The sequence below is a fragment of the Giraffa tippelskirchi genome, chromosome 10 (genome assembly GCF_054371585.1).
Source record: "Giraffa tippelskirchi isolate mGirTip1 chromosome 10, T2T-mGirTip1v1.2.pri, whole genome shotgun sequence".
NCBI classification, from domain to species: domain Eukaryota; kingdom Metazoa; phylum Chordata; class Mammalia; order Artiodactyla; family Giraffidae; genus Giraffa; species Giraffa tippelskirchi.
Window position 1 is genome coordinate 10,578,156 of NC_137284.1, and position 23,211 is coordinate 10,601,366.

Sequence of the window (23,211 nt, forward strand, 5' to 3'; positions counted from 1 at the left end):
GTTCCAGCTCAGCAGCTGACTCACAGTGTCAACAGATCCCACTTTCTCCACCAGGAGCCTTTACGCTCAGGGCCTCTAATTCCCTACGACAGGCCCTTCCTCCCCATTCACATTCCACGCTCCCATCTCCTCGGCCTCTGGCCCTGGTCTCTTCACTTGAGGATAATCCCTGACCCTTGGACAGGTCTTCACAAAGGGTTTCTGCCGGCACCATCTTTCATCCTCTGCGACTACCTTCCGATGTGGCTGTGAGAGGTAAAGTCACCTGCTCAAGGTCACACTGGCGAGACTGGAATTCAAGTCTTCTGGCTCCAGATGCACCGGACAACACTCCAGCTTTGAGGAACCGCAGCAGCATCTCCAAGCACTCACTTGGGCAAATGAGTTGCCAGCCCCACCCTAGTCTCCTATATCCTCAGCCTGGTCTTTCTGGACTCCTAAAGGCCCAGCCTCATTTATTCTTCTCCTGCGACTTCCCCAAGAGATCCACGAAGACCTAACAATTTCCTCCCACATCCTAAGACTTCTCTGGGGGTGGGGTGGCGGGTGGGTCTGTAAATTGCCCCTCTGTGAAGTAGGGCATATGTGATGCTGAGTGAGACCCTCACCCAGAGCTTCCCAAAGGATCGGTGAGGGCAGTCACAACCCCAGCACACTCCTAGTGGCTACAGACTCGTCTTTCAAACCTGCCCCAAACGATCCTCCAGACCCAAAGGCTTCTGAACATCACAGACACCATCACCCCTAGGAAATGGCAGGGCCCGGGGACCACAGATGGCTGGAGCCCTATGCCTCCCCCTGCCCACCGACATGGCCCACCTCTCAGCCCTGCAAATGTCTCAGGACACATGTTCAGAGATAGTGAGCAGAGCTGAGAACCACCCACCCCTCCCCTCTTCCCCAAAGCTGGTTGAATTCATGAGCCCAGGACGATGCTAGTGCCTGGACAGGTCTCCGTCTGGGTCACCATCAGGCTCTTCAAGGTAGAAGAATCTCCTGGTATCCCTCTTCCACGTCCATTATAAAGGACACCAACCCTCTCCCAGACTTCTGCATTCCTCAGTCCCCCAGCATGCCCAGCAGACGTTAAAGGTGGGTCTCTGTGCCAGAAGCAATACCCCTCATCATACCCAGAGTGGGAGGAAAGGCATTCACCCTGCCTGTCCACCAGGGTCTGAGGGCCACGGATTCTCCCCTCACAGGGCCAGGCTGCCCCAGCACTATGCTGTGCCAGGGCCATTTCTCACAGTCACAGCCAGGAACTCCTGCCATGCTGAGGACACAAATTCTTCAAGCCCCGGGTGCCATCACTCCAGACCATCTCAAGGCCAGAACCATTGGACACCTTACTAATGAGAGCACTTTCTCACACCCCTGCTGGGGGCACCACCATGCGCCCAACAGCTGGCCACCGCCACCCCAGCACGAGTCCGATTGCTGTGCCCATTACCTGCCCGCACAGAAGGCTGCGCCCGCCTCACACCTGGGCGGCCACCACCACACCAAGGTGGGGGTGAGTCTTCTTCTGACACCCGTGCCAGGAAAACCACGCTGCTCGGGCCAGACCCACGCTGCCCACGCCGCGCCACGGGTGTCACCCTTCCCACATCGGTGCCAGGGGCTCCACGGATCCCACACCTGTCACGGGCGCGCGCGGCAGCCGCACCTCCGCCTGAGGACCCGTCGGGCGGGCCATCGCGCGCCCTGGACACTGCCCAGCTGCCGCGCCGCTCTCACCGCGCCCGAGCCCGGGGCCCGGCCCGCCGCGCCCGCGTGCCCCTTTACCTCCAGCCCGCCGCAGGGCTCGGCCCGCCGTCACCACCGCGACCGCCACCTCCATCCTGGGCTCCCCAAGGCCCCGATTCACTAACGCCGCTTCCGCAGGGCGCCGGCGCCGGCGCGAAGGCCGCCTCCGCCCCCCGGGGGACGCTGCGTCCTTTACGTAAACCCCACTCCGCCGCCAGCGGTGACCATGGCGACGGCCGTGGGGTGGCAGCGCCCCCTGGTGCCAGGGAGGGGAGTGGCGCCGAGGCCGGAGGGAGCGGAGTCTTTCGCGGGCTGGGGCCCGGCGCGTGGGGGCGGTGGGCGCCGGGCTCCTGCAGCCGCTGGGGCTCCGTGGGCGGCTGGGAGGGGCACGACCCGCCGCGCGGCATGCGGGGAAGGGAGCCGCCTGGGTCCCCCTCCTGCAGGCCCCGCGTGACGGGGTTTAGCGTGGGAGAGGAAAAAAAAAAAGCGTGTAGGATCACTGGAGAATTGGTTCATTTGGGGGGAGGAGAGAGGGAGCTGGATTCCACCTCCTCCGGGGGCAGAGCGCTCCTTGGAGTAAGGGGGATGGGGGGCAGTCAGAGCGCATCTCCACCAACTGTGTCCCCTCGCCCTCCACCCCTCTGGGGCCCAGCATAGCGCCTGGCTTCCAAAAGGGCACTTGGTCAATTTTGAATTCCTGGCAGACGAAGAAAATTGCCCTTCCTCTTCTGCTTCACACGCATCCATTCATTCCCTCAACACACCTTCCCTGAGAGCCAGCCTTGAGCAGGGAGCGCCAGCCACTGTCCGCGTGCCTTGTGCTAAGCCGGGGGAATGAGCGGGCACAGAGATGAGCAGAACCCAGGCCCAGCCCTCCTGCAGGAGTTGGATCTCAGGGATACTAGACCGTCACAGTACAACGTGCTTGCGGTGTGGGAGCTCAGCAGAGACAGCGGGCGGTGGAGCTCTTAGACGGGCCCTTAAGCAAGCCCTGGGGGAGGGAGTTGGGCCTAGAGGCCAAGAGGACCCCGGAGCTGGGTCTCAGAGGTGGAGTAGAATTCAGAGCAAAGAGGGGAGCCTCGTATTTCAGCCAGGGGAGTGTCTCTAAAGTGTTGTTGGGGGCCGTGTTGTCATCCCAAGGAAATAGGGTGACCCACAGCAGTTTCGTGTAAGTGGGAGCTATGTGAAGGGGAACTGAGGTGGACCACCCTCCTGAAAATTTTCTGGACTTTTGCATTTAAAGCAAGACTGAGTCCAGGGCAGTCTTCCTCTCTGTTGAAGCATGTGGGAGCTACTTCTGGAAGGAGTTCTGTATTATCCATGGTTATTTTGAAGGCAAACTCCAGTTTGCTTTAAAAAAAGAAAAATGGAGGCAGGGAGGACAAATACTGGATGGGATACCTTAGGGGATTCAAGAAAGAAGCGGACCTTCCCAGCCTCAGGAAGAGCAGGATATCAGGGAGGATTTAAGGACTGATTGTAGCATAGCAATTCAGGGACCTTCTGACTAGATCACTGCAATGAATCAGAATCAAAACTGCCAAATTTAACGTTCCCTTGGTTCAAAGTTCTAGATTCCCAAAAGAAAGAGTTTTGTTGGTCCAGCTTGGGCCGTGGTCAATCATAGCAGCTACATTCCACCCCCTTAGCTGCCCAGTGCATACAAATTCACACATGTATGCACGCACACGCACACACACACACACACACACACACACACAACCTCCTCCCATTCATTCAGAGTCATCTTCACTAAACAACATTGTGTTCCAGTATTCCCTGGTCAGCTGCCTCCAGACGTGATGTCATAATCAAGATCCCAGTTCAAGATCTTCAAGGTGATGTCCATGTCCATTTCTCCTCAAGGTTTATGGTGATCCCATCTGAGCACCTAACAACTGAGTTAAAGGGTACTTTTAACTACCACCAACATGTCCTCTGAATTCTTGATGCTCACAGGGTGGCAGCAGCACCATGGGGGGTGCTTGTGAGAAATGCAGAATCTCAGGCCCCCACATCTCAGCAGGTTGGCATGATCCCTCAGTGTTATGTATGCACATTACTATTTGAGAAGCACTGTTGTTCCAAATAAGGATGGAAAGGAAAAGGAAATACATAACAAATGTGTTTTAATGGTGATCGTTGCTGTTTAAAAAGAAAGGCAGGAGGGGTTATTGATTTAATCTTCAGCAACTCCAGTAACCAACAAGATAGTGGCTGTAGTCTTATTTTTGCAACTGTTTGCAAACTCCTAAAAGGTGTTTATGACTTTCTTCCTCTAACTCTAACTCCTGCCTACATCTCATTTTCCTGGTGGACTGACCCGAGCCTCCATCCTTGAAGGTGTGTGTTAGTCGCTCAGTCCTGTCTAGCTCTTTGCGACCCCATGGAATGTAGCCTGCCAGGCTCCTCCGCCCATGGGACTCTCCAGGCAAGAACACTGGAGTGGGTTGCCATTTCCTGCTCCAGGGACCATCCTTGAGGCCCTGAGCTATTGGTGATCCTGACTATAAAGCAGCACAACAGACTTCTGTCTGCCTTTACTGTAGGGCATGAGGGCTAGGAGGTACTCCATGGGGACCCTGCGTTCCACCTGTATTGTTCTTATGTGTGTGTGTGTGTGTCTGTGTGTGTGTGAGATGAGGATCCCCAAGTGGCCAGGTGTCAGTCCCAGTCTCCGATTCAGCGGAACCGTTATTGCGCCCCCTGGTGGAAACGTCCCTCTCTTTGGTTCTGAAATCACCAGACAATCGAAACTCAGGAATTGCCTGAACGGCAGGCAGATAGCAGACATTTTGACGATGGTGAAAGTCACATCACCGCGTCCACCCCTAGTTCTGAGACCCTTTGGAAGGAACGTACCCTACCAGACGTCTGGTTCGGAGCACATGTTCCTTGCGGGCCTTACCTGGTCCAGCCACCAGGCTGCTCCCTCTCCACTCCAGCATCCCATCTGCCCTCCCTGCTGAAAGCCTTCAGCCCCGGTTCTGACAGAGTCTGGCCAGGTGTCTTTGTAGACAGCCACCAGAGTTGTGAGCAGAATGGAGTCAGGGAGGAGGACAAGACTGAGGGCTCCCGGATGGGCGACGAGCCATAGATTGGTCCCGGTCCAGCTGCCGGGCTGTGTTCCCTCAGCTCCGTGCCAAATTCCTACTCTGGCCTCAGTTTCCCTCTGGGTCCCAGTGGGGATAATAACATAGCTCCTCCTTCCAGGGGGGCTGTGTGGATTAACTAATTAATGAGCGTGACACCGTCTGCTTCTGCAAAGGGGCTGATTAAATGCTGAGTGTTGTTATTAGAGCGATGAGGGTGTGTGACAGGCAGAGTCAACTGCAGACAGATCTACTCCCCTCGCTCGCCTCCTCCCCGCCCCGTTCCTCCGTCTGCCCCACACTCTGCAAGCTGAACATCTTGCAACACAAAACCAAGATGATTTTTGGCACCCCAAAGACGGTGTCTAAGTTTTGCGTGTTTCCCCTGAACTGGAATGCGAGTCACGGCCCAGCTCTGTAGAGTAATCTGTCTCTGACAGCTGGCACAGCTGTGCCCTGCTTCAGACTCTCGGCTCCCAGCAGCTGCAGGGTGGGATGGCTCGGCCAGTGATTGGGTCGGGTTAGGGCTGCCTGCGGAAAGACAACTGCAGCATTCCTGAGCTGGGCACCAAGCCCCTGACTGCATTGCCCCATGGTCCCAGCAATTGAGTGATTGCCTTTCCTCACAGCCCGAGAGAGGGAAAGTCAATGTGGCCTACTGGCTTAAGGCTTAAGCGGGAATTCAGAGCATGCAGCGTTTTAAAGTATAAAGTATCTGCTCATGGCCGCTGGAGATCCAATGACTACATTTTAGCTTGGATGCAGGGTATAGGATAAGGCATGAAATCAGCTCTGGGCATGGTGACTTTAGCTTGTTCCAGGATGCCGGAGTCCCGAGTGAAATAATGAATGTGACTTTCCCAGTAGTCGGTGTGAAATCATTGCCCACTCACCAGTGCTGGGTCCCCCATCTCTGAGTGTTGTAGGATGCTGGCTCTCACCCAGAATCCCGGCACCCATGGTGGGGCAGATGGGAAGGAATGGCTCAGTCCCACCACCAGGTAAACACCACCAGGTAAACATCTGACAACCACGGGCAATGTTGTTTATCCAAATAGCACAAACTCTGCCTGCGGAGGGGAGAGAAAAGCTCTGGAGGCTGAGCTGTCAGGCTCCCACAGGGAGAGAAATTAGTCAGTTTCGAGGTCTAGGGAATGAATGCATGTGAACTGGGGTCCTGAGCCAGCTCAGGATCACCCCGGGTTTCTCATGGCAGGATTTCAGCCCTTTTTTTCCCCTAAAAATTGCTGCTCTCCTGCCTTCTTGATCCTCCCGCTATGAGATATAGGAACAGGTCATGGGGGCAGATAGCCTAGAAGTGGGGGCTGGACCCATGAGGATTAAAATCAGCTGCCAGTGGGATGTGCTGAGATCTTGTGCAAGAAGCAAGTCGTCCCCTCCCACCCGAGGGGAGCCTGCAACCCGTGCCTTTTACCTGAGTGAGCATCATTTGCAATCAGAGTCTCAGCACATCTGTATCGTGATGGAGTGATAACGGTGGAGATGCTGGAGGAGGTGAGAGTGTTGGTGCTCTAGGTGGTGGTGTTGATGGGGAGGAGAAAGGACTGATGGCTTCCAAGGGTGTAGTTCTGAGAAGTTTTTCCCTTCCCACCTCATCCTCCATTCACTTGGGTATCACTAGTACTTTCACTGTAATGCCCAAAGGATTGGGGGATCCTTGCATCTCATTAAACCAGCCTATTTCTAAGTGTCTGCTCCCTAACGGGCATTGTAGTAACTAGTTTTTCTCCTTGGGGCACTAGGGAGCTATGGGATTATAAACACAGATGTCTCAGGAGAAAGACTGCATGCTTATTGACTCGTGTGATTCATCTGCACTTTCTGGACAATAATAACAAGAGTAGAGAGTCCTCTTGAGGGTGCTCATCCATCCATCTACCCACTCAACCACTCACTTATTCCCGCACCTCCTCTTCACCCACACATCCACCCACCCACCCATTCACCCACTCACCTTCTTCCACCCAGTCTGTCTGTTGCCCACCTACCTACCTACCCACCCACTCACTCCTCCATTCACCCACCCATCCATCCACTCATCCACAAATCCATCAATCCATTCATCCATCTATCCACTCACCTATCCAACTATGTCCTAAATCTTGTCTAATTGATTGTCCCTCCTAAATATCTTTGCAACTACCCACTTCTGTCCATTTCTACCAGTACCACCCAGGCACGGGCCACACTTACCTCTCTTCAGGGCCACTGCCACGGGCTCCTAACTGCTCCCAGTTCTCATCCAGTTTTCCACGCAACAGATAAAGCAACCTCCTATGAATGAACATCAGATTACATCATGTCACTGCTTAAAACCTTGCTGTGGTTTCTTATCGCTCTTAGAATACAGACCCCAATTTTTGTTGGGTATACAGTAAAGTGTACAGATGATGAATTTCCCCATATGTGTATACCTGTGATCACACCTGGATTAAGACACAGAGTATTTCCAGTTCTTTGTGCCCATAAAAGTCAGTTACCCTGCTCCCCGATGTAGACACTAATTGTATGTCTACACCTTAGGTTTGTCTGTTTCCGAACTTCCTACAGATGGAATCATAGAGCATGGACTCTTGTGTCTGGCTTCTTTTGAGAAACATTATGTCTGTGAGATTCATCCATGTTATTATGTATACCAGTAGTTCACCGTTTTTTATTGCTATGTGATATTTCATTAGGGTTTTCCTGGTGGCTCAGTGGTAAAGAATCCACTTGCCAATGCAGGAGATGCGGGTTTGATCCCTAGGTCAGGAAGATGCTCTGGAAAAGAAAATGACCACCCACTCGAGTATTCTGAACAGAGGAGCCCTGTGGGCTACAGTCCGTGGGGTTGCAAAAGAGTAGGATACAACTTAGCAACTAAACAACAACAACAGCAACAATATTTCATTAGATAAGTATACTATGATTTGTTTGTTTATTCTGCTGTTGTGGCTTTTTCCAGCTTGGGGCTCTAGTGGATAAGGCTGCTACATTCTTGTACAAGTCTTTTAGTGGATATTGCACTTATTTCTCTTGGGTTGGGGGTGGACGGGATAATGGCCCCCTAGTGATGTCCATATCCTAATCCCCAGAACTTGTATGTTTAAGTATAATGTGTGCGTGCATGCTAAGTCACTTCAGTCGTGTCCGACTCTTTGCGACCCCATGGACCATAGCCTGCCAGGCTCCTCTGTCCATTGGATTCTCCAGGCAAGAATACTGGAGTGGGTTGTCATGCCCTCCTCCAGCGGATCTTCCTTACCCAGGGGTTGAACCTGTGTCTCTTACGTCTCCTGCATTGGCAGGCAGGAGCTTTACCGCTAGTGCCACCTGGGAAGCCCTCAAGTATAATACAAAAGGGAATTTAGGTTGCAGGTGGAATTAAGGTCTCTAATCAGATGATCTTGAGATAGAGAGATTATCCTAGATTATCTGGGTGGGCTCTGTGTAATCACAAGCGTCCTTATAAGTAGGAGAGGGAAGCTAGGTAAGAGAAACAGAGAGATGACAGCGTGAGAAAGACTTGACCAGCCATTACTGGCTTTGAAGACGAGCCAAGGAACTGGGAAAGGCAAAGAAACAGGGTTTCCTTCTAGAGCCTCTAGAAGGAACACAGGCTTGCTGATACCTTGATTTTAGCCCAGTGAGACCCATTTTGGACATCTGACCTTCAGAACTATAAGATAGAGATTTGTTTTAAGCCACCACGTTTGTGTCAGTTTTTTACAGCAATAGAAACCTAATACAGATCGATGTGAGATTTCCCTGGTGGTCCAGTGGTCGAGAATCCTCCTTCCAATGCAAGGAACACAGGTTTGATCCCTGGTGGGGGAACTAAGATCCCACATACTTTGGGGCAACTAAGCCCACTCCCCATAACTACTGAGCCCACGCTCCAGAGCCTGTGCTCCACGACAAGAGAAGCCTTCGAGCCACAACTGGAGAAACCTTGAGCATTGCAACAGAGAGCCTGTGTACCAGGATGAAGAGCCAGAGCAGCCAAAAAAAAAATACAGGTAGATACTTAGGAGTGGAATCGGTGGAACTGCTCCGTCACAGGATGGATGAAACCCTCAAATTCTTCCTCACGCCACCATCCAGCATGACTGGCCCTGCCAACATGTCTGCCCTCATCTTGGGCCACTCTCTGCTCTTCTGTCCACCCTCCAGCCAGGCAAGCCTGTCGTGATGTTCTTCAGAGGTGTCCCTTGCGTGTGCCCTTCCCTCTGCCAGGGTGGCCCTCCCCTCCCCCACTCTTAAGCTCTCAGTTCCCAGGATGCTTCCTCAAGGGCAGGAGGTCAAGTTCCCAATTACTGACGGGCTCTCCAAGCACTCTGGTTTTTTCCTCCAGGCCACTTGTCAAGGTTCTTGTTTGACTGCTAAGTCGTGGCAACTCTTGGCACACCCATACTGCGGCATGCCAGGCTTCCCTGTCCTTCACTATTTCCTGGAGTTTGCTCAAACTCATGTCCACTGAGTCAGTGATGCCATCCAACCATCTTATCCTCTGTCGTCCCCTTCTCCTCCTGCCCTCAATCTTTCCCAGCATCAGGGGTCTTTTCCAATTACTTGGCTCTTCGCATCAGGTAGTCAAAGTATTGGAGTTTCTGCTTCAGCATCAGTCCTTCCAATGAATATTCAGGGTTGATTTCCTTTAGGACTGACTTGTTTGATCTCCTTGCTGTCCAAGGAACTCTCAAGAGACTTCTCAAGAGGTGAAGATATACCATGATATGTGCATTTAAGTGGAGGACAGGGGAGTCTGGCGTGCTGCACTCCATGGGCTCAGAGTCCTACACAACTTGGTGACCGAACAACAATTTATTTAAGTAGCTGAGCTTGCCCCCTATCCTTACGCAGCACCCTATCCACAGACTAGAAGCTCCCTCTGGGTAGGGACTGGATCACTCTCATGTCCTTGGCACACAGCTCCAGTGCCTGGCACATAGTAGGCCCACAGCAGCTTACTGCTCCCTGTTGAATGAATGAACTTCTGTTTGATAGGGCTGGGGAGATGTCTGGGTTCAGTGAGGTTGTCAGAGAAAGTGTGGAGAGGGGAATGGAAGAGGAAGAAAGGAGGCAGGAGGAGAGACAGAAACACACACCCCGGAGACCATCGAGCCCCAGATTCTACCCTCAATTTCAGTCTCATTTCACCAGCATCCCCAGGGCAAGAAGACTCTTGAAAACCATCCATGTGAATCAAACCCACAGGAGGGAAATGCTGATCTGTTAGTGAGAAAGGCCCTGTATTCCTTTAAAGACAGCTCGATGCCTTTCCAGGGACCTGTGACTCATACCTACTGCCTTGGAAACAGTCGGCCTGGCCCCTGAGGAAGGAGGGGTATTATATATAAGTCTGGAGCTGACCTCGACCCCAAGTGGGCGGTGGGTTTCCCGAGGTCCCCCCAACGTGTTAGAATCAGAGCTGGGATCTGAAACTGGAGCTCTTGACTCCCGGCTCGCTGGTGGGGTGGTGTAGGGCTGCCAGATTTAGCAAATTAAAAAACAGGATGCCCGATTCAATTTGAATTTCAGATGAACAACAAAAAAATTTTTTTTTTAGTGTTTAAGTGTGTCCCAAGTGTTATACGAGACATACTTATACTAAATAATTATTGTTGTTCATCTGAAATTCAAATTTAACTGGGCATCCTGTATTTTATCTGGCAATGGGTAGGGAGTAGGACTGCAGGGCAGAGATGGGGAGCAGTTAATTCCTGCTTTGCTACCAAACAGGCCTATCTGGGGACCCGAGTCCCCATGCTCTCTAGAAAACACAGAACCTATTTGGCCCCTGGGCAGAACTGGCCACCTTCTGACCTCTTTGGCTTCCTTAACTCACCGTCTTCGGCCTCAGAGCAGACCCCGGCCTTCTGCCAGGTGACTGGTTCTCAACTCAGAACCTTAGAATTATCTGCCCAGGCTGCACCCCAGGCCAATGACAGCAGGCTCTCTGGGGATTGCACTCAGACATTGGGAGTTCTCAAAGCTCCCCAGGCGACTCTAGCAGGCAGCCCAGGTTGAGAACCACTGTGTAGCAGGACCCGCTTGCTTCTCGGCAGCTGATAGGGCGTGTTAGTTCTGCTTTTGCCTCCTGGAAGAGCCTTGGGAACCACCGCTGTCTCAGCCGCTCCCCTTTACAAAGCAATGTGCCGCAGGCCCTTCTGCCCTGAGCTCCTCTCAGCCCTTTCCGGTCTGTTCTGAGTTCTCCTTTCAGAGAAGGACAGTTCCGGTTACCCCATGGCTCAACAGGAAGGCAGGAGTGGGACCTCCCCCCACCCCACCCCTATTCTGGGATCCATGTGTCGCTACTGGGATCTGGAGCAACCAGAGAGCCTCTTGGGGATCCAGGGTCAAGGCCGGGCAGAAAGCAGGTTATTCTTTGAGCTGATTCTCTGAGCCCCATCCTTGTGGATCTGTCAGCTGTGGGTGTCTGTTGCCCCTTCATTCTTCTCCCCTGGAGCAAACAGTGCGCTTGTCACTCTGGGTCTATCTTCCCCAGGAGGGGAGGGCACAGGTCTGCCTTCTCGGTCCCCAGATCTTGGCTGCTGGCTGGAGCAGGGGCTCCATGAATATTTACGTAACTGGTGGATGAACCCTTAGCAATTATGAACCATAATTAATGGTTAAGTACCTGCCCTTGTATAGATAAGGAAACGGAGGCACGGAGAGGGTCAGGGACCTCCCCCAGGTTGCACAGCATGATGGAGGTTGAGTTAGGACTAAAACTCAAGACTCTGATTCCCATTCTGGGGCTCTTTCCACTCAGGAGGACCCCCACATCTACTCCCGCCCATTTCACCCTTCTCAGCCCTGTTCTGAGTCATCAACTTCTCCTTTCAAGCTCTCCTCTTATGGACAGACAGACAGACACACATGCACACACACACACACACACACACACACACACACACACACACACACACACACACACACACACACACACACACACACACACACCCTATATCCTCTCTCAAGGCTTCCCTTCTGGAAAGGGTCAAGGGGACCCTGACAATGGGTGAGGATGCAGGCAAAGGTGGGAGGAGACATGTATTCTGTAGAAAACACTGGAAGTCCTTCTAGCTGAAGCCTCCTCTACCAAACAGACTTCCAGCGAAGAGGCCTGCCAGGTATGCAAGGACTTCTGTGTGGACAGGCTTCACAGCGTGGACCTTGCCCTCCCCCCACCTCCTCTCACCTTGGAAGAAAGACTGAGCTGCCCCCAAGCTCAAGGAACCTCCTTCTCCCCAGAGCAGTCCCCAGCTTGAAGGTCCACAAGCAGGATTTGGAGTCAAGTAGAGCCAGCCTACACACCCCTCTCCTGGATGTGAGACCCTCACTGAGGCTCAGTTTCCTGATCAAGAAAATAATAATATTGCCCTGGACAGGCAGTGGTGAATATGATTCGCAGGGTACTGAGCTTGCTGTTAGGTGCTCGGCCAAGGCACTTTCCTGGAGCCTCTTCCCTGAGGTCCCAGCGACATTCTAAGCTGCACACAAGCACAGTTAGCAGGAACTCAATGCTGACCCCCTACTTGGACAAATCGATATCATCAGTCCCTTCCTGAGCTGTGAATCAGAAGGTGGCCTTTTTGGTAATTTCATGAATAACAATGGCTTCCCAATGGGCTCCAAAGAGACCGAGCACTTTTCAGAGACTTCCCTGACTTAAAAAATTTATGTTATTGGAGTATAGTTGATTTACAATGTTGTGTTAATTTCTACTGCACAGCAAAGTGATTCATTTATACATATAATGTTCTTTTTCATAGTCTTTTCCATTATGGTTTAATCACAGGATATTTGATGCAAAGGGCCGACTCATGGGAAAAATACCATGATGCTGGGAAAGATTGAAGGCAAAAGGAAAAGGGGGCAGCGGAGGATGAGGTGGTTCGATAGCATCATCAACTCAATGGACATGAATCTGAGCAAACTGTGGAAGAGAGTGAAGGACAGGGAAGCCTGGCATGCTGCAGTCCGTGGGGTCACAGGAGTTGGACACGACTTAGCAACAGAACAACAACAAAAAAAGCTGAATATAGCTCCCTGTGCTGTACAGTAGGACCTTGATGTTTTCCCTGACTTTTGAAGCCATGTCAAGAAGGTAAGCAAGCATTTGCACCACAGGGCACTGGAGGCAGGTTTGCAGTAGGTCTTCCTGGGAGGGTAGATGTCAGAGGGGACAGAATCTGACGGACTTCAGTGGGCAGGGTGAACCCCAGAAACCTCAGGGATGGCGTTTGCTCTCAGACATCTGTTTCTTAGTAGTTTAAAATATGTGTGTGTGTGTGTGATGGTGAAATATTTGTTGTTGTTGTTGTTGTTCAGTCACTAAGTTGAGTCTGACTCTTTGTGACCTCATGGGCTGCAGCATGCCAGGCTTCCCTGTCCTTCACAATCTCCTGGAGTTTGTTCAGATTCATGTCCATGGAGTCAGCGATGCTGCCTAACCATCTTATCCTCTGCCACCCCCTTCTCCTTTTGCCTTCAATCTTTCCTAGCATCAGGGTCTTTTCCAACGACCCTTTTAACCATTTTTAAGTGTGCGGTTCAGTGGTGTTAAATACATTCACATTGTTGTGCAACCGTCTCCAGAATTTTAGTTCAGTTGGTAAAGAATCGGCCTGCAATGCAGGAGACCCCGGTTCGATTCCTGGGTCAGGAAGAAGGAATAGGCTACCCACTCCAGTATTCTTGGGCTTCCCTTGTGGCTCAACTGGTAAAGAATCTGCCTGCAATGTGGGAGACCTGGGTTCGATCCTTGGGTTGGGAAGATCCCCTGGAGAAGGGAAAGTCTACCCACTCCAGTGTTCTGGCCTAGAAAATTCCATGGACTGTATAGTCTATGGGGTCGGGAGGAGTCAGACACAACTGAGCAACTTTCACATCCTGAAACTCTGTATCCATTCGACAGGGACTCCTCATTCCCCTCCCTCCTCAGCCCCTCCCAAACTCTCTCCTACTTTCTGTCTGGATGAATTTGCTGTACTAGGTACCTCCTATAAATGGCATCGTGCAATATTTTTCCTTCTGTGTCTGGCTTATTTTGCTCAGCATAATATCTTCAAGGTTCATCTATGTTGTAGCATATGTCAGAATTTTCTTCCTTTTTAAGGCTAAATAATATACTGTTGTATATATAGACCACATTTCATCCATCAATAGGCATTTGAGTTGCTTCTGCATTTTGGCAGTAAAAATGCTATGAACGTGGATGTACAAATATCTGGTCAAGTTCCACTTTCAATTATTTTGGGTATGTATCCACGTCAAAATATAAACTGAGGCATGTTAAATTGTTAAGAATTGAAAAAAATGGATTCAAATCAGGCAGCAGTCAATCTAGCAGACAGAAAGGAGCTGTGAGGAGCTGAACAGAAGGAAAGACTTTTGTGGGCAGAAGGGAACGGGAACAAGCAAGTTACACTAGGCAAAAAAAGTGGGTTGGTTATTGCAAAATTACTTTCCTTCCGGACTTGGCCGGGATCAGTCAGGCAGATGACCTAACTAACGCTGATCAGACAATTCCTGATTGACCGGTTTAAGATTCCATTTCTGGGAGATCCAAAACTGTCATTCAGTCTCAGTTTGGTGACATGGGGTTTAGCATGAACCATTTTATTTAGGTCCTGTTACCTTGTTTTTAACACCCAGAAGTGGGATTGCTGGATCATATGCTAATTTTATGTTAGACTTTTTGAGGAATTGTCATACTGTTTTCCATAGCAGCTGCACATTTCATACTCTCATCAGTAATGCCCCGGGGTTTCAATCTCTCCACATCCATGCCAACACTTGTTTTCTGGTTGGCAACTTACTTGCTCATTTGTTTCTGTCTGTTTTATATTTTGCTTTGCCGAAACACTCATTTGCTTTGTTTTTATTTGTTGTACTTTTTGTTTGTTTGTGGGGTGTTTTGTTTTGACCATACCACATGGCTTGTACGATCTAAGTTCCCTGACCAGGGATTCAGCCTGGACCCTTGGCAGTGACAACACAGAGTCCTGCTGTGAACATTGTTTCTACGTCTTGGTGAGCATATGCGTGCACCCATTTCTGTTGAGTACATTCCTAGGGATACATTTGCTGAGTCATAGGATATATGTATGTTAGGTTTGGTCAGTTCTCCCAGTTTCACAAAGTGGCTTTACCAATTTACAGTCCTGCCAACCGTGTATGAGAGTTCCTGTTGCTCCACATCCTTGCTAACACTTGGTATGGTCACTCTTTTCTGTTTTAGTCGACTTTCCAGCCGCTTTTTTTTAGGAATGTGACCCAATTTATTTCCTTTCCCACCTCCTGTAATGACTCCACTGGTCAGAGCTGATAGCCCTGGGCTGGCCCCCAGTCTGAAGGCACCTCCATGTGGACCAGACAGAAGGTCAGTTAACTCCCTGGTGGGGGTTGATCTAAGCTTCACCCCATGGAATCATTCTATAATAAGTATTCAATGCTGTGATTCAAAAGAAGTGAACCCTGGTCATTCATATGACTAAAACATGTTTCTCCTGTATTTGGTTCCCATCCATGGTTCGTGAAATCTCTTCAGAGTCATAGAGGTGAAATGAGTGTTTGGTTATTCGTGTGTGTGTGTGTGTGTGTGTGTGTGTAGGTGTTTAAGTCTCTTCAGTCGTGTCTGACTCTTTGCGACCCTATGGACTGTAGCCCTCCAGGCTCCTCTGTTCATGGGATTCTCCAGGCAAGAGTACTGGTGTGGGTTGCCGAGGCCTCCTCCAAGGGATCTTCCTGACCCAGGGATCAAACTTTCGCCTCTTATATCCCCTGCATTGGCAGGCAGTTTCTTTACCACTAGCATCACCTGGGGAGCCCTATTTTATTCATAACAAATCCCTTTCCACCACAACTAGGTTTACGTTAATGAGGTGACTTCTGTATAGTGCCTAAGGATGGAGGCTTGTTGTCAGGGGAACCACCATGAATACAGGAGTGGGACTGATTTCCAGGTTGGGGAGAAGGAGGTTGAATCAATCGCCAATGGCCAATGCATTAATCAATCATGCCTAAGTAATAAAGCCTCCATTAAAAAACAAAAGGCGTGAGGTTTCCAAGAACTGACGTGTAGGGGAACCAGAATGCTTCCATGTGCTACCTCAGTTCAGTTCAGTTGCTCAGTTGTGTCCGATTCTTTGCGACCCCATTGACTGCAGCATGCCAGGCTTCCCTGTCTATCACCAACTACCGGAGCTTGCTCAAATTCATGTCCATCAAGTCGGTGATGCCATCCAACCATCTCATCCTCTGTCATCCCTTTCTCCTCCTGCCTTTAATCTTTCCCAGCATGAGGGTCTTTTCTAAGCATCAGGGTCTTCGCAGCAGGTGGCCAAAGTATTGGAGAGTCAGCTTCAACATCAGTCCTTCCAATGAATATTCAGGACTGATTTCCTTTAGGATTGACTGGTTTGATCTCCTTGGAGTCCAAGGGACTCTCAAGAGTATTCTCCAACACCACAGTTCAAAAGCATCAATTGTGCTTCCTGGCCAGCCCCAAACTCCCCAAGGACAGAGGCTCCTTTGTTCAAGACCGCGCCCTCTTCATCTGGCTGTTGAGTCGGGTTCTTTAATATCCTCTGTAATAAACCCGTAATCTGGTAATTGAACTGGCTTCTTGAGTTTTGTGAGCCGCTCTAGCAAATTTACTGCACTTGAGGAGGAAACTTTGATTTACAGTCAGTCAGTCAGAAACACAGCTAACAGCCTGGGTTTGTGCCTGGCATCTGCAGTGGAGGGCAGTCTGGATGAACTGAACCTTTAACCTATGGAATCTGATGCCATCTCCAGGCAGATGGTGTCAGGACTGAACTGAATTCTCAGACACCCTGCTGGTGTGGGGGAATTCCTTGTTGTTGTGAGGAAGCCTTCTACACACACTGAAATTGGGGCCAGGAATCCCAGAAAGTGTGGCATTAGGACCACCCGGTCAAAGCCTTTCCTCAGGACATACAGTATCAGCAGGGAGCAGATGACATGGGTCAGGACTCTTTTGGTGACCCTAAGCACCCCCACCCCATGGGGTGATCTGGGACCTGGGGGATTGTGTGACTAATGCCTGCTTCTACTATGGCTTCTGGGCTTCCCTGGTGGCTCAGACCGTAAAGAATCTGCCTGCAATGCAGGAGACCCAGGTTTGATCCCTGGGTCAGGAAAACCCCCCGGAGAAGGGAATGGCCACCCACTCTAGTATTCTTGCCTGGAGAATTCCACAGACAGAGGAACCTAGATGGCTCCAGTCCATGGGATCACAAACACTTGGACACGACTGAGTGACTATCGCACACACACTATGGCTTTCACTTCCCACCTGTGCCCTCAACCCAGCATTGCCTGTAGGTTCCACAGGCATTGCAGCTGGAATGCATTTGGCTTCTGCATAGGTAATGTTTTTCAAATGTATGTGGATCCCATTGTGGTTTAATAACATTTGAATTGACTGAAAGCTTTTCAGTATTCACAGTCATCTTTTGTGTTATGTTTTCTCAGTTCGTGACTTCACAAAAATGCAGCTATTAGTAAATGGGGTGGGAAGAGGTCAAACTGAAATGTAAGAGTTCAGAAAACAAAAGAGATCAGAAGGCCTTGGATGTCAGTCAATGTGGCCACTTGGAGGTTACCAAAGCATGGGGGTGTCATGGGATGCTTCACATCTTCCACCCTCTTCAGGTTGCCCTTGCCTTGAAAGATCCAGGTGAAGTGGCTTGACACCCTCTTCTTCGCACTGGGGATGTCTGTCATCCTTCACCGCGTCTCCAAGTATCTCCAATGGATGCTCATGATTGCTCTCTTGGCGCCTCCTAGTCTAGATTCCTGCAGCCTCATCCCAGTATCCCCCCCACCACATACACACACCTGCTGCTATGATTTCTCTCCAAAGTTCTTCACCCAAGCACAGGCCTGGCCCTTGCTGATGGGGTGATTAAGCTGGACAACAGGGCAAGAGTGCCCAGGTTCAAAGCTCAGCTCTTCCATTGACAGACAGCTGACTGACCTTGGGCAAGGTTCTCTGTCTCTCTGGGCTTTGATTTGCTCATTATGAAATAGGGGCAAGTGTGGCCCCTCCTCTCCAGGCTGGTTGACGGTCACATGAGTTGATGCGGGTAAAGCCTCCAGTGCCTGGTAGCTAGGGGGCACAGCCATCATTTTTATTCATCTCCTACCAAGTACTACCAAGGGCTTCCCTCATAGCTCAGCCAGTTCGATTCCTGGGTCAGGAAGATCACTGGAGAAGGGATAGGCTACCCACTCCAGTATTCTTGGGCTTCCCTTGTGTCTTGGCTGGTAAAGAATCCTCCTGCAATGTAGGAGACCCCAGTTCGATCCCTGAGTTGGGAAGATCCCCTGGAGAAGGGAAAGGCTACCCACTCCAGTCTTCTGGCCTGGAGAACTCCATGGGCTGTAACGTCCATGGGGTCGCAAAGAGTCGGACATGACTGAGTGACTTTCCCTTTCACCAAGTACTACTGTTTACAACTGATTTTATTTTATTATTCATTAAAAAAAGAATCTTTTGGCCATGTTTGTCTCTGCATGTGGGATCTTAGTTCCCCTACCGGGGATGGAACCCTCAAACCCTGCAGTAGAACCTTGGAGTCTTAACCACTGGACTGTCAGGGAAGTCCCTATAACTGATTTTATGGAAGGTGGACCAAGGAGGGGGATTACAGTGCAGCATCAGAACAGCTTACAGCTGAAGCACAGATCTCACCACATTTAACATCTCTTGTCTATCTTAGGAAGTGCCCACCAGCCTGCTACCTCCTCTGGCCCAAACCTGATGTCATTTCTTGGAGTCTGTTCACCAACCCCCTCTCCAGACCCTCCTCTCCGGTTCCACCCTCCTCTTAGCCATCAGAAGGTGCAAAGTTGATTTTGCAGGGCATCTACATTTTGGTCTCAGCTGCTGTCTTGTAGAAGAGGCTCTAGGACAATGATACTCACTTAGGAAGGGTCTAGGAAAACGGTACGGGTGTTTTTCTTTGTTATAATGTGTGTGTGTAACCAGTTATTACATATAAACACCAAGTAATTTTGCACGCTTCTAATATACACAGAATCTTCCAGGAACACAACTCTATTATGTACACGGAAGGAGACGATTGTCCTTTGTTTTGTTCGGAATTTTGCCAGGACTCGTTGCCCATTTCACGTCACCAGCCTTAGCACGGCTCGTGGTGTATGAGTCACCGTCAGGAGGACCACTTGGGTCTGTCTGCCTCTGTGGCTGTCATGTTCCCAGTGGGGCCACGAGGAGCAAATGTCAGGGCTACGTCAGCCTGTTTCCTCCACAGTCAGCTTGTGCATTTTCACCTTGACATTATTTTATTATAAATGACTTCCCTTTAATTTCTTCTTCATACTATGGTCAGGATATTACATCGATTTGCTTTCAAAAAAACACGTGTGAGGGCATGTGTGATCACTTAGGAATTCCATTTCAGCTTGGCAACAGGGGAACAAAATATTTGCAGTGTTGCTCTTTAGTTGCTAAGTCATGTCCGACTCTTTTCGGCCCCATGGACAGTAGCCCGCCAGTCTCCTCTGTCCTTGGGATTTCCCAGGCCAGAATACTGGAGTGGGTTGCCATTTCCTTCTGCAGGGAATCTTCCCAACCCAGGATTCAAATGTTCGTCTCCTACACTGGCAGGCGGATTCTTTACCGCTGAGCCGCCAGAGAAGCCCTAAGATATTTGCAAAATATTTGTCTCCTGAAAGGGGCTTGGGTCTGCCGGCGTTACCAGCTACCTCTCAAGGGCCCACCTCTGCATAATTTAATAACCCATTCTTTTTTACACAAACAATAATTAACATTGTTTATTTTCAAAATTCAGACTTGTTATTACTCTCACTTAAATAGTAAATACTTGAAATCAACATAAAAAACCTAGGTATTAAAAACATTTAATAATTTTTACCCCTCCCTCCCCCCAAAAAATCCCTCCTTGAGCTCTTGCCAACCAGGAGTGATTGTTTCTGAAACGAAGTTCTCAGCTCACTCGATTGTGGAGGCTGCTGCAAGTCATTTATTTCTTTTTTTTTTTTTAATTTGGCTGTGCTGGGTCTTCCCTGGGGCACTCAGGCTGTCGTTGGAGCACACAGGTTTAGTTGTGGCATGTGGGGTCTCGGTTCCCTGACCAGAGATTGAACCCAGGTCCCTTTCATTGGAAGGAGGATTCTGAACCACCGGACCCCAGAGAAGTCTCCATTTATTCTTTTAAGCAGCTCTGTTCTCTCCCCTGTAAATGCTCCGGGTTAACAATCCCACTGCTGGTCCCTTTGCTCCCAGATCACTTCCTTCTTGATCGAGGCTCACCGAGTGGCCCCAAGAGATGGTCTCAATATCCAAAGGTGACAAGGCCACATCTGGACCTAAAACTGTTCTGTGGCCCCATGTTGAAGTCAGAGTCCCTCAGCCTGGCCACGCTGAGCCTGGGCACAGGGCATGGCCTCCTCTCTGCTCACACCTCCCTCCCACCTTGCCATCCAGCCTGTGCCCAGGCTCCTTCCTCTGCTGGATCCCCCACCCCTCCCACCACCACCCTCAGCTGCATCTGCCAGGGATGTCCTAGTCCCCTCTTCAGCAGAAACTCAGTCCTGAAGGTCTACTGAGAGAAGATGGGCTTCCATTGGGGCCTGGATTGAGCAGGAGAGCAGTGGCCACTGAGGAAGGACGAGTGAGATGTCGGGTTTTAGAGAATTCAGTCAAGAGCCCTCCTCTTCCCCATCCAAGCCTGGAACCCACTGGGAGAAACACACAGCAGCTGCGCAGAGATCAAAACATTTCCCTCTGTGACTTCAGATCCTTGGCCAAGGGCACTTCCTATGACCCCACCCTTGAACTTGACATTCACCCACCCAAACCACCCAGTCCCCGGCCCAAGCGCGGATGTGGTAAAGCCTTCCCAAAGAGAAGGGGCTGGGCTGGGCGTGCCCAAGCACTCTCCCAAACTTGGACATCAGTCACTTCTCTGCAGGGGAGGAGGAGGGAGAGGCTGGAAGATTACCGCAATTCAAGGGACACTCCTCCGCGTGGAAACATGATGAGAGAGAGGGTGGGAGGAAGGGAAGCTGTGATGAAGACACCAGCGCCTGGTCAGTGTTGAGGGCAGGTTGGAGACGGGGCAGAGGCTCAGAGAGGAGGCTGAGGCCAGAGGAAACCGTCAGAGTTAGGGATTGTGCAGAGAAATTCTCTAACTTAAAACATTTTGATTATCGCCAAAGCTGTATATGTACATCGTAGAACGTTGGAACACATAGATAAACAAAAATAAAAAAACAAAACCATCTCTATTCCTACCATCTGGGGAGGATCACTGTAAATACCTTATTGTCTGTCTTCCCAGATCTCTGTTTATGCTTATAGATATATATAATCATCAAGACAAGCTCATAATGCCCTTGATGCTTTGTAATCTGCTTCCCCCACCCCCCAATTAACAATCTCAACCTCTCCATCAAAACACTTTTGTCTTACCTACTGCACAGCACATATTCAAAATCCCTCTTTGTCCCCCAGTGTCCTTTAAGCCGATTCATGTAGACTCCCCTGTGACCCTCTGGTTGGATGCACTTAGGTCTCTTTTGGTTTGGCAAGTCCTTTTCTTATGACGGGCTTCCTTGGTGGCTCAGACAGTAAAGAGTCTGCCTGCAATGCAGGAGGCAAGGGTTTGATCCCTGGGTCAGCAAGCTCCCCTGGAGAAATGGCCATCAGTGTTGCCATACTGCAATCACTCCAGTATTCTTGCCTGGAAAATCCCCTGGACAGAGGAACCTAGAAGGCTACGGTCCATGGGGTCAAAAAGAGCCAGACACGACTGAGCGACTCACACTTAAATTTTCTATGACAAAGGCTTCTGAGGACCAGACTGGTTGTCTCGCCAAATGCTCCACCTTCAGGTTTCGTCTCCTTGTTTCCCCCTGGCCTTGTTAAGTTCATTCTTCTATCTCCTATGTCACCAGGAGAACTGTTGGGCTCTGGTTACGAGGTGTTTTGGACAAGGACGCGTGGTGGGTGACAGTGGTCTCCTTCACAGAGCATCACACCAGAAGCCACGTTTCATCTCAGGAGTCATGCTGACTTACACTGACCACTTCTTGCAAGGCTGGGCTGAAGCATCCTTGAGCTCCTTGCTCTCATTTTAGATGCAGAAACTGAGGTCCAGGAAGTGCCCTCCTGGGGCCCAAGCCCTTAGAGTTTACAGAGGGACCTCTCCCTCCAGGGAGCCCCTTTGGAGCTTACATGCAGCCCCAAGATGCAGGAATCGTGACTCTCATTCCAAGGGAACTAAGGCTCCATGTGGGTAAGTGACCAGAGCTGGGAAGTGACCGCTGGTCTCTGCCTCCGAGTCTTTTCTCTTTCCCCTGCACCAGGCCACAGGGCTCTGCTTGCCCTGCCCCTCTCTGTCAGGAAACATCTTGGCGTATATGACTCTGGAACCCTCTAGACTCAGCTTATGGGTCCACCCCAGGGCACGTTGACGCCCTGAGCAGGCTCCACACCTGTCCTTGCCTTTCGGAGGCACAGGCCTTCGCCCTGGGCTGGGGGGCACGGAGACACAGCTGTCTAGACCCCAGAATGTGCCAGCTCAGCAGGGCTCAGATTTCCCTCAGAGGTCAGAGCCTTTCGCAGGCAGCGGAGGACAGGAGGGAGACCTTGGCATTGGCTGCCCTGCCGCTCCCTGGCTCTCCTCCCTGCAGGCTCCTGCTTTAACCTGCACTGGTTAAACTAACTGGCTCTCAGAGAGTCTGCAGAGCCACTGGCCTAGGGATGCCCAGGTGGATGGGGCAGAGCCAGGATGGGAATGTGGGACCCTGCCTCCTAAGCTAGGGCAGCTTCCATGGCCCTCCATCCTCCCACACCATTCTGGAGGAGGTTCCCACTCACCAGCCAGTCCCAGCTCAGTTAAAAGCTGGGGTAAGTAAAGACAGCACTGGATAAGGAGTTCTGGTCACGGTCCAGCCTGCTATCCATCAGCCATGCCTGTTCATTCATTCGTCAACATGCCTTATTTCCTGACAGGCACCACGTTTGCTTCAAACGTGCTGGATACAGAGATAAAAAGTGTTTTGGAATCAGATGGAATTGTTTTCATACCTTAGCTCAGTGACTCACATGTTATGTAACCTTGGACAAGTTATTTAACCCCTCTTAACCTCAGTTCCTTTATCCACAAAACAGTGATAAGGTTCTCAGGTTGCTTTGTTGAGAGAATTAGATGCATGGACAGTGCTTAATAATAGGAGCTCACACTTATATAATGTTTACAATGTGTGCCAGGCCCTGCTCTACACATTTCAGACAAATTAATTTGTTTCATCTGCACAACAGAAGCAGACAAAGCAGCTTATTAAC

The 23,211-nt window shown here is 50.5% G+C and overlaps 1 protein-coding gene across 2 annotated transcripts in view; it reads right to left on the bottom strand.

Moving 5' to 3' along the window:
- Positions 1 to 1,942, bottom strand: part of DAGLA (diacylglycerol lipase alpha) — a 68,565-nt gene extending 66,623 nt beyond the window's left edge. The window contains exon 1 of one of the 2 annotated variants that reach the window (XM_081536702.1): positions 1,786 to 1,942. The gene's annotated coding sequence lies outside the window, so the exon portion shown is untranslated. Of the gene's footprint in view, positions 1 to 1,450; positions 1,640 to 1,785 lie in introns of those variants that run through there. The other variant, XM_081536703.1, reaches the window with a different exon arrangement.
- Between the last annotated feature and the right edge of the window lie 21,269 nt (positions 1,943 to 23,211).